We start from the raw sequence: 11,995 nt of genomic DNA on the forward strand, positions 1-11,995 counted from the left end.
AGGGGCTGAAGAGAAGGCTCAGCAGTTAGGAGCACCTACCACCCCTCAGAGGACCTGACTTCCATTCCCAGAACCTGCATAGGGGACTTCCAACTGTCTGCAACTCTAGTTCCAGGGTATCTAGTGCCCTCTCTGTCATCCAAGGCACCAGGTATGCAAGCAGTGCACTTACACACATGCAAGCAAATAATCAAAGATATCAAATAAAGATAAATAAATCATTGAAACGTAACTCAACTCAGCATTGAGGGCCCCTGGTATTAATTCTGTCAACAATTCTCCATTCTACCTTTTATTTTATTTTACACTTAACATAGTTATCCTCTTTTCAAATCCATCACAGATACTTAACCACAGTTAAGTGCAGGAAAAAGGTAAGCCTGTGTATGCATTTTACTACATGTTGATTGAAGAGAATGCACTGGTGGAGGAGAGTTATGTTAATTCCATGAGAAGGGCCCTTCTGTGCAAATGTTCAGGCCTGGACACATGGTGCTTCGTATGTGGTACTATTAACCTTTATATTAATATGAAAGTTCATGTTACTATTGAACAAATATATGTTACTATTAGACTTTTCCCATTATAAAACTAGCTGAGCCATTGCATTTTCTGTATCGCACCAGAAAGGAGAAGTTAGTATTATACACACACAGGTTTACAGTGTGGCTGTTTTAACTTTAATTTCTCTGTCCATTCAAACTGTTTCGCCACTATCTGAGTAAGAGTTGTAAAAAGTTGGTGAATGTCTGTATAACAAACTAGGGACTTTTGGACAATTTTACATGATGAGATAAAAAAAACGAATGAAATGTTCGTTTCCCTTAAAATATCAGTGGTAACAAATTTCCTTTGCACTTGTGGTAACTTTACTGCTTGATAAAACTTTTAGCCACCCAACATCAACTTTATTTACCTTCACACATTTGGAGATCAGCAGTTGTACATGTTCAACCTGCCCCAAACACCATACCCTCCCTCAATGGACAGATGACATGACCAGCAGTTTGTATTTCACACTTACAAATGAAACTGAAAGGATTTCCCAGCCCTGTCCACCCAGACTCACCAGAGTCAGATGCAGGGGCCCAGTCAGATTGTGCACAGGATCTCAGGAGACTTGCAGCTCTGGCCTGGGGCTCTCACTTCTTCCCCACAGCTTCTAGGAGACTCTGCTTCCAGGCCACCTCTACTGCCCGCCTTCAGGGGGCGGGGACCTGAGCAACTCCCAAACAAAAGAGGAAGTGGAGCACCAGGCCTGGCTTCTAGTGGGGAGGGAGTTTGGAGGAGTGTCTCTGTTAGGTGGGGGAGGGACACAGAATTAGTATAGTAATATCAAAACAAGGATATACACCAATGGGACAGAGTAAGAGCCTCAGAAATAAATTCATGAATTATTACCTGATTTGTGCCAAGAGGATCAAGAACACACATAGCAGGAAGACAGTGTCTTTAACAAATAATGGTGGGGAGACAGGGCATCCACAAGCAAGGACGCAGATTTAGATCCTATGTACACTGTACACAAAGACAGCAGTTAAGTGCTGATACAGAGTTAAGTGCTGAGATGGGAAACTGGACACAGCAATCCACTAGTGTGCATGTGCAAAGGCATCAGACCAGCACAGGACAGGAAGAGCTGCATCTTCAACAGCCAAGGAGGACTCAGCATGGAGTGATGAATGGAAAAGAAAACATGCCATACATTTGCAAGGGACACTGATACAGACATACAAAACAAGAAATCCTGTGATGTAAACATGTAGATGAGCACAGCAAGCAGCTAGGTAAGTGGAATAACTGGGCACAGAAAGGCTAATTCCACAAGGTTCCAAGAACATACAAATCTTAAAAAGTAGGCTAGAAATATCAGAATGGTGACTATCCATGTCTGGAGGAGGGGATACTTCAGAAGCTGTTAGACAAAATCCATAAAATTCCAGTTGCATAAGAAAGGAAATGTACAGAATGCATAAAACCTTGAGAAGAAAAAACAGAGTTTCTAAATATTAATCTGGACAATAGCATTTTTAGCTATGACACAAAAAGTATGAGATACAAATCAAAACATACAAGTAGGGCAGAATCCAACTAAAAGGCTTCCTGCCAGGAGAAGAAATAAACAAGAAAAATAGAAACTGTAGGAGGAAGTCTCATGCCGCCATTAAACATGTGACTTATTAGAGGCGCACACAGATGAGGTAATAAAAGGGCGGTTTACCACACCGCTAACCACACCCACTTTAGGCAGGACTAAAGACGTATACGGCTGGACGTAAAGATGTATACATACGTAGGCGGAACTACGTCACTAGCCATGCCCACTTAGGGGGGCGTTACGGGGGAAGGCATAAAAGACAGCACACAGGAAGTCTCGCTCTCTTTTCCTGGAGTTCGGCTTCCGGTCTGACAGCTGAAAACTGCTTGGCTCCTCTGGGTTTGGTATCTTGTGAGTAATTTCTACATTAAATACTTAGCTTTACTTTCAGTAATTGTGTGTTGCGTATCGTTACAGCGTCCATTGAAGCCTACAAGAAACCATAATGGAAGAGCAAAGTTTGCAAACCACATATTTTCTAGGAGATACTCAAAATACATAAAAATATCATGTAAGTCAACATCAAAACAACTCAAACACGCAATTAAATATGAGAAGGAACTTGAATATGTATCTCTAAAAGAAAAGCACACATGGTTTTTAGTTTATGGACAGGTAGTGAACATTATTGATCTTCAGGGAACAGGAAGTCAAAATTGCAAAGATGTATGATCAGAGGTCTGTAAAGGGAGGCTTTTTCCTTGTGAGAAGCCTTCCCACTGTCCTGGTTCTAGAGCCGCATCAGTCCCAAATAAACACACAGGAGGCTATATTAATTATGAAGCTGTTGGCCTTGCTTGTTTCTTACTGGCTAGCTCTGACTTAAGTAATTACCCCATAATTGTTAATCTAAGTATGTCTCTTACCGGAGAAATTGCCGGGCCTCCTACCCCATGGCGTTACATCTCGAACTCTCTTGTGTTTCTCCTTCCCAGAGTCCTCCTGGACTCCTAGTCCCACCTATCTAGATTCCTATTGGCTCAACAGTGCTTTATTGACATAAGACTTCCCCAACAGAGGACTTTAGGTGAGCATCAGTACAATGACCAAAGACAATAAGTTTTGACGAAGGTAGAGAAAAATTGGACCCTGTTTGTTATTGGATAGGACATAAATTGGTATGTACAGTCCCGAGAGTATTAGAGCATTACTAAAATGATAAAAATACAAGTTCTATGTGATCCAGAGTTCTTATTTCTATGTGTAAGTAATGGGAAGTCTTGTGTATATGTAAATAAAGCACTGTTGGCCAATAGGGAAGCAAGATAGGTGGGACTAGGCGTCTAGGAGGATTCTGGGAAATGCAGTGAAGGGAGTCGTCACCATGTGAACTTGCGGGAGGAATGGACAAAGCAGGAGTGTGTCCTCATAATGATAAGTCCTTATAAAATAAATATTAGTAATTATGGGTTAATAATCAAGTCAGAGCTAGCCGATAGGAAACCAAGCCAATGCTAACACCTTCATAATTAATATAGTGTCTTGTATGTTATTTGTGGGCTGAAAGCAACCACAAAAACCAGGCAATGAACAGAAAGACTAAACGCTACACATAAGCTGTGGTTAGTCTTCATTTTTGGCATGATGGAATTTTAAATCGACATGGAAACAAATCTCTGGGTATTTCTATGAGGGGTTATCTACATTAGGTTGTGTGGGAGACCTGTCCTCAAGATGAGTGCTACTGTTCAATCTTCTGTGACTCAAGCTCATGGAAAAGGAGGAAGAGAACTGAACATGGGTCTTTGTTCCTCTACTTCAGGATTGTAGATGAAACTTCGACAACTTCCTCATGGTCCTGCTGTTTGCTTTAATGGGCTATATACCCTGACACCAGCTAATGTGGATGGTCAATGCAATATGGAATGTAAAATATTTATTTACCAAAATAAGAACTTACACACAAGCTGGGGAGTCAGAAGCGTGGCAGGCTTCCAATCAAGGAAAAGAGGAGAAGAGGGATTCATTTCTCTTTCACTTCCTTTTACCTCCACCTGTCCTAAATTTCCTTATACCCGCTCTTAGGACAGATAGCTTTGTGGGCCTCATCCCTACAATATGTGGTGCTATATTACTTATGATTTAATAGAGCTTGCTTGAGGGTTCATGATGCAAAGCCAGCCACAGTTTATAGAGATCAAACTGTGGTGGTACACACCTTTAATCCCAACAGCCATACTAGTTAGTTATAGAAGCTAGGCAGTGTTGATACACACCTTTGATCTCAGAATTTGAGAGGTAAAAAAAGAAAAAGCAAAGTCACACCTAGAGAATTTGTCTCCAACCATGATGAGTAAAGGTAGCATTCTGGGATTGGAGTCAGGATTGGTGGAAACAGGATCGCTATTTCAGTCTGAGGTAGAGGTAAGAGCTACTGACTGGCTGCTTTGCTTCTCTGATCTTCAGCATAAAGCTTGAACCCCAATATCAGCCTCTGGGTGTTAATTATTGGTGCTACATAAATAAGATAATGTAAATCTAGGGGTGTGGGAACAATCTTCAAGGGCCAGGCTCCTCTGTGTGTTGATATCCTGGCTTCTCCCTCTCCTCTGGTCCTGGGCAACCTGGTCCTGTTCCTGTTCCAGACTCCTTTCCTTCTCCTGCCCATTGGTTTCTCCTCAGCACCTGGCTGTCATTCCATGCCAGCCCTCTCCTGGCCGAGTCTTCTCCTTAGGGAGCCTTTCCTGGTCATTGGGCCTCTCTAATCATTGGTTTCTCTCCATGCCCTGGATCTCTCTTCTCTGAGGACCTTCCCTTGCCCCACCCCCACCCCAGTATCAGTTTTCACAGGGTGATTGCTTCTGGCCATGCTCCTTGTTGATATCATGGTGTTATGCTGACAGCTCAAAGACTGTCAAAGGTTGCATGGCCACATCATGCATGCATTAACCTTGTTGTGTAAGGACTCTGCATGCAGAAACCTTGCTGAGCTGGGTCTATGTCAACTCCATGACTTCAGTTTCAAAGGCCTGATCTGTTAAGCCTCCTTTTTTATTTAAATTAAAGACAATCTTATTTTAGATAGCAATGCCAGTTCCTTTCCTTCTCCCTTCAGTCTTCCCATCCCTGTTACCAAACCCCATCCCACTGATTCTGTAGAAAACCAAAGGCATCTTTATGTGGTGCTTGCCACATCCCACCAAGTCATAGCACACCCTGGTCCTCCTGGACACCCAGGGCCTAGGGGAGGTGGAAAAGGTAGGATAGGCTAAGGCTGATCCTTACAACTGATTGATCTGTGTATTAATAGATCAAAGTTCTACAACTGAACTACACAGGTGAGATAAACACTGATCCATTTAGGTTTCACTATTTGATAAAATTAGTTGTTTGTTTTGGGGTTTGTTTTGTTTTGAGACAGGATTTCTCTGTGTAGCACTGGGTGTCCTAGAACTTGCTCTGTAGACCAGGCTGGTCTCAGACTCTTGGATCTATGCCTGCCTCTGTCTCCTGAGTGCTGGGATTAAAGACATGCACCATTACTGTGTGGTGTTCGGATGTATTATATTAGGTAAGGCATGCTTTTATATCTTGCCATTTGGGTGAATGACTTCAATCCAAAAAAAAATTATTTAGCAGTTAAATTCCTGGGTTCTAGGCAGAGTAGTTAGATATTAGTGAACAAAACAAAGGATTTTTCTTCTGGAACCCTCCTAGTTTCTTTGAGAACCCAACCTGTGTGTACTCTGATATAGTCCAGTACCTGAAGAAAAGCAGGATGGAGAGAGAAAGAGCTGATGTGGGGCCGCCTCTGACCTCTGACCTCCAGAAGGAGAGCTGGGTTGGAACTTATGAGCCAGCCCTTGTTGGATCAAGGGTGTTGCTCCCTCTCTCATGCCTACCCACCACTGGAAGTCTGCCCTGGACACCTTTGTCATTTAAAGTGCCGTCATATGAGAGCTGTTGCGCATCAGCACTTCCCTAACTGATGGAACAAGGACTTCCATTTTGAAAGGTGACCCAGGCAGCACAGTGTTACTTCTACTAGGAACATTCAGGTAGATGGATGCTTTGATAAGAAGGTAGATGACATCAGGCCATCTTAGTGGATGAAAAATGACTTTTATTTGTCAGGGACACCTAGGACACATTTTGGGGATGGGGCTAAGGAGTTAGGTTTATATATTTGAGAGATATTTTTATTTTGTGTAGTATGTATGTCTGCTGTGGTATATGCATGTGAGTACAGACATCTTTGGTGTTCAGAGACTTTGGATTCCCCAGAGCTGGAGTTACAGAAAGTCAGAAGCAGCCTGATGTGGATGCTGGGAACAAAATTCTGTCTTCTGGAAGAGTAACGAATGTTCTTGCTACTGAGGCATCTGTCCAAACACTTGGCTTCACTTTTTTTTAAGTGGTGAAACTTATCAGCAGTCCATGGGCATTCTGGAAGTTCTTGAGAGAGCTGACTTTGCAGATAGTGAAAGCACATGTTTGTCCCACAATAACTACTTAGATGAATTTGGCTTCTTAAGTAGGTGAACTGAGTGATTAAAAGAAAACAAAAACTACTGTTGTTGTGTGTGAGATGTTATGTGGTTCATTGAGTGGCTGTGTTTGTGTGTCTCTGTGTGTGTGCGTGTGTGTGTGTGTGTGTGTGTAGGCATATGCTGCACCTCTTTACAACTTCATCTGGGTTCCAAAGATTAAAATAAAGTGTTTCACTGGTGCGGTAAGAACCTCTCCACCCTGTGTCTTCTTGCATGTTAATCCATCCTTTTATTCCTTCCCTGGGTTTTAGACAACTGAGAGCAGTGTCTAAATTCACAGGTTTTCCATTTTCCTCCAGAGAGGCATTAGTAACACTGCATCTTTGTATTTGGCTCATGTCATGTAATCCACTGCTCTGAGGTTTATACATAGTGTTTCCAATGGCAGGCTTTCTGTCCTTTTTAAATGCTGTGTTCCTATTCCACATCATCAGTACCCATCCAGCCACGGAGGAGCATTCACAGTCGATCAACATTGTGATTGTTCTGTATAATTGAGAAAGAAACATGGTGTTGTTCTTTGCTGCAGCTTCGGGAGATGAAGCCCAAACCTTCAAACTCAGTAAACTGACTGGGAGTTTATTGGGAAAGGGAGAGAAGGGAGGGGAAGGTGTTAACCTATGGATCAGGTGCAGAAGGGGAAAGAGAAATAACAGGCTGGAAGGCCTTGCTTAAAAGGAAAGGGAGTTGTTTAGAAGGAGGCTCAGCCTTCTCTGTTCTTCCCTGGACTCTATCTTCCTGACCCCTCATGTTCTCCTCCCCTCTCCCCTTCCTACTACCTCCATCCATCTCCACATGCCCCCTCCCTGCTTCCAATTTGCTCTGGAGATCTTGTCCCTTTCCCCTTCTCTGGGGGGTCTATGTATGTCTCTCTTAGAGTCCTTGTTTCCTAGCTTCTGGGGCTGTGAACTTTAGCTGGTAATCCTTGCTCTATGTGTAATATCTACTTATAAGTCAGGACATATCATGTTTGTCTTTCTGTGTCTGGGTTAACTCACTCAGGATGGTTTCTTCCCACTTCATTCATTTGTCTGAGAATTTCAAGATTTCATTGTATTTTTCCCTGAGTAGAATAGAGAAGGGAAGCAAGAAAAGACAAACTTTAAGAGAAGGTATTATTGTAGGTTTAAAGAGAAATCTGGCACTGGGGAAATGCCCAGGTATCCAGAAGGATGACCCCAGCTAAGAATCTAAGCAATAGTGGAGAGGCTACATTAAATGCCCTTCCCCTATAATGAAATTGATGACTACCTTAAATACAATCCTAGAGCCTTCATCCAGTAGCTGATGGAAGCAGAAGCAGAGATCCACAGCTAAACACTGAGCTGAACTCCTGGTATCCAGTTATAGACAGGGAGGAGTGATGAGCAAAGGGGTCAAGACCATGCTGGTGAAACCAACAGAGACAGCTGGCCTGAGCAAGTGGGAACTCAAAGACCCCAGTGTGACAGCTGGGAATCAGCACAGAACCTTACCAAGACCCCAGTTGGTAAGCCTGGGCAGTCTATGGAGCCTCTGGCAATGAACCAGTATTTATCCTAGTGCATGAATGGACTTTGGAAGCCCATTCCTTATGGAAGGAATATTCTCTCAGTCTAGATGGGGAGGGCCTAGGCCCTTTGTCAAATGATGTGACCAACCTTGAAGATCCCCCATGGGAGGCCTCACCCTCCCAGAAGAGTGGATGGGGGTGGTTGGGATAGGAGTTTGGTGGGTGGCATGGGAGGACAGGAGGTAGAGGGAACTGGGATTGGTATGTAAAATAAAAGTGTTTTTAATTTAATTTTTTTTAAAAAGGAAGCTCAACACTTAGGGTCTTTGAAACTAAAATCATGGCACTTCCATTTGCCCATCTCTGCTTGGTCGCATCTCAGCATGGTTTCTGCATGCAGTGTCTTTACATAGCCACTTTATGTATATTCTATGTTGCCATGCAAATTTGAGCTGTCAGCTTATTGCCAGGATAGCACAGCAAGGAGCAATCACCCTGTGAGTACAGATACAGGGGGTGTGAGTGGGACAGGGAAGGCTCGGAGAAGAGAGATCCCAGGGCAGACAGAAAAGCCAAGGATTAAAGAGACCCCATGACCAGGAAAGGTTCCCTAAGGTGTAGGCTCAGGGCCAGGAGAGGGCTGGCATGGAATGACAGGCAGAAGAAGAGGAGTCAGACCCAGGTTGCCCAGAACCAGGGAGAGGAAGAAGCCGGGATATCAACACACAGATGAGCCTGGCCTTTGAAGATTGTTCCCACGCCCCTGGATATACACTATCTTGTTATGTAGCACCAATCATTAACACCCAGAGACTGATATTAGGGTTCAAGTTTAAAGCTGAAGATCCAAGAAGCAAAGCAGCCAGCCAGCAGCTCTCACCACTACCTCAGACTGAAATGGTGATCCTGTTTCTACCAATCCTGACTCCAGTCCCAGAATGCTGCCTTTCCTCAATGTGATTGGAGACAAATTCTCTAAGCATGGCTTTGTTTTATCTTTTTATAGCTCTCAAATTCTGGGATTAAAGGTGTGTACCAACACTGCCTAGCTTCTATAAGTAACTAGTATGGCTACTGGGATTAAAGGTGTATTTCACCACTGCGTGGCTTCTATAGCTTGTAGCTGACATTGCATCACGAACACTCAAGTAAGCTTTATTAAATCATAAGTAATATATCACCACATGTCTACTTTCTGTTTCTGTAACCAAGTCGTTGACAACAAACAAACGAAAACAAAAAACTAAAACCTGACTCATTGGAGAAAGGGTTTGTTTTGTCTGACAATTAAGGAGGACACAGCCCATTGAAGCAAACAGCAGGACCATGAAGCAGTTGCTGAAGTTTCACCTACAATCCTAAAGTCAAGGAACAAAGACCCGTGTTCAGTTCTCTTCCTCCTTCTCCATGAGCTCGAGTCACAGCAGATGGAGCAGGAGCACTCATCTTTAGGACAGGTCTCCCACACAACCTAATGTAGAGAATCCCTGATAGAAATACCCAGAGATTTGTTTCCATGTTGATTTAAAATTCCATCAAGTCAACAATCAAGACTAAACAATACATATGCATAGAAATAAGATCTCTGGATCATACAGAACTTGTATTTTTATTATTTTAGTAAATGCTCTAATATTCTCCAGACTGTTCATACCAATTTATGTCCTATCCAATAGCAAATAGGGTCCAAATTTTCTCTAACTTTTTAAAAACTTGTTATCTTTGGTCTTTGTAATATAGTCACCTAAAGACCTCTGATGATTCTTCATTGTAATTTTGACATCCAATTCCCTGAAGATCAATGATGTTCACTGTCTGTCTGTAAGCTTAATAGCCATTGTGTGCTTTTCTTTTAGAGTTACATATTCAAGCTCTTTCTCATATTTAATTGGGTATTTGAGTTGTTTTGCTGTTGAATTACCTGATACTTTTATGTATTTTGAATATATCCCAGAAAATATGTAGTTTACAAACTTTGCTCTTTCATTCTGGTTTCTATTTTTCTTGTTTATTTCTTCTCCTGGCAGGAAGCCTTTTAGTTGAATTCTGCCCTACTGTCTCTTTTGATTGGGTTTCTTCTACTTTTTGTTTCATAGCTAAAAGTGCTATTGTCCAGATTAATGATTAGAAACTCTGTTTTTTTAAATCATGGTTTTTATACTTCCTGTACATTTCCTTTCTTATGCAACTGGAATTTTATGGATTTCGTCCATTACCTTCTAAACCATCTCCTCCTCCAGACAGGCATAGCCAACATTCTGCTATTTCTAGTCAACTTTAAGATTTGTATGTTCTTGGGACCTTGTGGAATTTGTCTTTCTGTGCCCAGTCATTCCACTTACCAAGCTGCTTGCTGTGTTCATCTACATGTTTACATCACAGGATTTCTTTATGTCTGTATCAGACATGCTATACATTTTCCAATTGTCACTCCATGCTGAGTCTTCCTTGGCTGTTGAAGATGCAGCTCTTCCTGTCCTGTGCTGATCTGATGTCTTTGCACATGCACACTGGTGGATTGCTGTGTCCAGTTTCACATCGCAGCACTTAACTCTGTATTTGTTGGCTGACTTTTGTTTGTAGGGTGCACAGAATCTAATTCTGCTTCTTTGCATGCGGATGCCTTCTTGGACCACCACTATTTGTTGAAGACACTGTCTTCCTTCTATGTGTGTTATTAACACTCTTGACACACATTAGGTGAGAAGAGTTCATGGATTTATTCCTGGACTCTTACTCTGTCCCATTGGAGTATAGCCTTGTTTTATTACTACCATACAAACTCTATGCCCCTCCCCCATCCAACAGAGCCCCTCCTCCACAAACCCTCCTCCACAGCAGCCAGTCCTGGTGCTTCACTTCCTCTTCTGTTTGGGAGCCACCCAGGTCCCCACCCCTGAAGGCAGGGAGCAGAGGTGTCCTGAAAGCAGAGGCTCCTCAAAGCTCTTGGCAGAAGTCTAAGTCTATGGCCAGAGCTGCAACTCTCCTCCCATCCTGTGCACAGGCTGACTGGGCCCCTGCATCTGACCCTGGTGAGTGTGGGTAGACAGGGCTGGGAAATCCTTTCAGTTTCATTTGCAAGTGTGAAATGCAAACTGCTGGTCATGTCATCTGTCTGTAGAGGGAGGGTATGGTGTTTGGGGCAGGTTGAAAATGTACAATCGCTGTTCTTCAAATGTATGAAGGTAAATAAAGTTGATGTTGGGTGGCTAAAAGTTTCATCAAGCACTGAAATTAACACAATTGCAAAGGAAATTTGTTACCACTGGTATTTTAAGGGAAATGAACAATTCATTCTTTTTCTTTATCTCATGATGTATTGTGTGTCTAAAAGTCTGTAGTTTGCTCTACAGATATTCACCATCTTCTTATAACTCTTACTAAGATGGTGGGGAAACAATTTGAACAGACAGAGAAATTAAAGGACAGAAAACTACACTGCAAACCTTTCAGTATATTGTGTGTCTACAATGCCAGCTTCTTGTCTTTCCCTGTGTGATAATAGAAATGTAATGGCTTGTCTAGTTTTATAAGCAGGGAATGTTTAAAAGTAACACATATTTATGAAGCACCATGTGCCCAGGCCTGAACATTTGCACAGAAGTGCCCTCATTATGAAATTGACATATGCATCTCCAACAGTGCATTCACATCATTCAATGAGTATTAAAATGCATGCACAGGCGGGATTTTTCCTACATTTAACTACGACTAGCTATCTGTGAAGTATTTGAAAGGAGGATAAATAAAATAAGCGGAAAAAAAAAGAAGATAGAACGGAGAATTGTTGACAGAAAGTACAAGATACATTTGGGGGCCCTCAATGCTGATTTGAGTTACATTTTTAGAGATTTCATTTTTATTTGATGTGTATGAGTGTTTTGCTTGAGTGTAAGTGCACTGCTTGCACACCTG

At 42.3% G+C, this 11,995-nt stretch overlaps 1 pseudogene; it reads right to left on the minus strand.

Annotated features, from left to right (window-relative positions):
- The window catches only part of LOC101822585, a 38,014-nt pseudogene extending 36,015 nt beyond the window's left edge, over nt 1-1,999 (minus strand).
- Between the last annotated feature and the right edge of the window lie 9,996 nt (nt 2,000-11,995).

Source organism: Mesocricetus auratus, unplaced genomic scaffold, assembly GCF_017639785.1.
Source record: "Mesocricetus auratus isolate SY011 unplaced genomic scaffold, BCM_Maur_2.0 Super-Scaffold_100006, whole genome shotgun sequence".
Lineage (NCBI taxonomy): Eukaryota > Metazoa > Chordata > Mammalia > Rodentia > Cricetidae > Mesocricetus > Mesocricetus auratus.